Below are 2,635 nucleotides of genomic sequence, written 5' to 3' on the forward strand. Positions count from 1 at the left end.
CTCCCGAACAGCGCGCGGGAAAAACGAACACCTAAACCTTTCTGTTCGAGCTATGATTTCTCTTATTTTACTTTGGTGATCATTCCTACCTATGTAGGTTGGGCTCAACAAAATATTTTCGCACTCGGAAGAGAAAGTTGGTGACTGAAATTCCCATAAATAGATCTCGCCGCGACGAAAAACTTCTTTGCTTTAATGACTTCGGCAACGGCCTTGCCGCAGTGGATACACCGGTTCCCGTCAGATCACCGAAGTTAAGCGCTGTCGGGAGTGGTCGGCACTTGGATGGGTGACCATCTGGGCCGCCATGAGCTGTTGCCATTTCTGGGGGTGCAATCAGCCTCGTGATGCCAACTGAGGATCTACTCGAGCGAATACTGGCGGCTCCGGTCAAAGAAAACCATCATAATGACTGGGAGAGCGGTGTGCTGACCACAAGCCCCTCCTATCCGCATCCTCAACTGAGGATGACACGGTGGTCGTATGGTCCCGATGGGCCACTTGTAGCCTGAAGACGGAGTGCTTTTTTAATGACTTCCATCCCAACTCGCGTATCATATCTGCCACACTCTCTCCCCTATTAAGTGATAATACAGAACGAGCTGCCCTTTTTTGCACCCTTTCGATGTCCTCCGTCAATCCCACATGGTAAGGATCCCACACCGCGCAGCAATATTCTAATAGAGGACGAACGACTGTAGTGTAACCTGTCTCTTTAGTGGACTTGTTGCATCTTCTAAGTGTCCTGCCAATGAAACACAACCTTTGGCTCGCCTTCCCCACTGGTGAAGGTCTTATTCTGTGCAAGTGGCTGGACACATCCAGACAATCTGTGCAGCCGTCTTCGGTTGTTTGCAGCTGACTCTGTCGTTTATCGACTAATAAAGTCATCAGAAGATCAAAACAAACTGCAAAACGATTTAGAAAAAAGTATATGAATGGTGCGAAAGGTGGCAGTTGACCCTAAATAACGAAAAGTGTAAGGTCATCCACATTAGTGCTAAAAGGAACTCGTTAAACTTCGGTTACACGATAAATCAGTCTAATCTAAAAGCCATAAATTCAACTAAATACCCAGGTATTACAATTACGAACAACTTAAATTGGAAAGAACACATACAAAATGTTGCGGGGAAGGCTAACCAAAGGCTACGTTTTATTGGCAGGACACTTACAAAATGTAACAGACCTACTAAGGAGACTGCCTACACTACGCTTGTCTGTCCTCTTTTAGAATACTGCTGCGCTGTGTGGGATCCTTACCAGGTAGGACTGACGGAGTACATCGAAGAAGTTCAAAGAAAGGCAGCACGTTTTGTATTATCGTGAAATATGGGAGAGAGTGACACACAAATGACACAGGATTTGGGCTGGAAATCATTAAAAGAAAGGCGTTTTCTTCTCACGAAATTCCAATCACCAACTTTCTGCTCCGAATGCGAAAATATTTTGTTGACACCGACCTACACAGGGCGGAACGATCACCACGATAATATAAGGGAAATCAGAGCTCGTACGGAAAGATATAGGTGTTCATTCTTTCCGCGCGCTATACGAGATTGGAATAATAGTTAATTGCGAAGGTGGTTCGATGAACCCTCTGCCAGGCACTTAAATGTGATTTTCAGGGTATCCTTGTAGACGTAGAACACTGAAGCTTATGTTGAGCTGTCTGCCATTCCCCACAGCTACAATGGTTTTTTGTCCTCCAATGTATTCCCGATTTGAAGGTTAACCCGTCACCTGCCCACTCCTGACCACAGACTGTTCAAGGACTTCCAGACTGGTCAATTCTCACCATGACTATTGGGGTAAATATTCCGAAAATCTTTTCCAACCACAGGGGTGAGATATCTCAGTCCTCAGTACTTGCAACCTGGCTTTTTCATCAGTGGTTGTTATTTTCTCTGATATTCTGAGGACACTTTTCCTTGACCTTAGTCGTTATGGGTAGGGTTCTTGCCCATGCATGGGATGCTTCTGCTGCAGTTTCGTTCTTTCCCTGTACGCCGCTTTTTCTCTTGGAACAGGAGGTGGCGCAATTCCTGCAATGCGGTAGAGTCATTCGACTGGAGTTGAATTCAAGCAGCTTGTTATAATTCTGCATGTGTCGTTTAGGGCAGTATCCACCTATTTGGCATGAGTTGACGTATACCACACAGGAGAGGCATTGCAGAAGTTCGGATGGTATCAGCTTGACTGCCCCACTGTGATCCGGCCAGTTTTCTCACATTTGTGGCTTTGAATCTCTCATCGATTTAAGCTGGTTTATTCTGTTGTATTTTGACGGATCTTTAGGAGCAGTTTTCTCAATAGGTTGTTCCTGGTGGAGACTTGATTTGAAATTCATGCAGTTTTTTTTAAACGTTAGAGATCTGTCTAGAGTTATTCCCAGGCAAAATGAAAATGAGAGTATGGCATTGTTGGCCGGGAGGTCCCTTGCGGGGAAGTTCGGGAGCGAAGTGCAGCTCTTATTGCAGTCGACGCCACAATGGGCGACTTGCATGCCAATGATGAGGATGAAATGATAATGAGTACAACACAACACCCAGTCCACGAGCTGAGAAAATCTCCAACCCTGCCGGGAATCGAACCCAAGCCCGCTTGCATGGGAGGCAAGCACGTTACCACACAG

The 2,635-nt window shown here is 45.9% G+C and overlaps 1 pseudogene; it reads left to right on the plus strand.

Annotated features, from left to right (window-relative positions):
- Positions 1-203: 203 nt before the first annotated feature.
- LOC126288025 (5S ribosomal RNA) lies at positions 204-321 on the plus strand (annotated as a pseudogene).
- Positions 322-2,635: the final 2,314 nt, after the last annotated feature.

Source organism: Schistocerca gregaria, chromosome 1, assembly GCF_023897955.1.
Source record: "Schistocerca gregaria isolate iqSchGreg1 chromosome 1, iqSchGreg1.2, whole genome shotgun sequence".
Taxonomy (NCBI): Eukaryota; Metazoa; Arthropoda; class Insecta; order Orthoptera; family Acrididae; genus Schistocerca; species Schistocerca gregaria.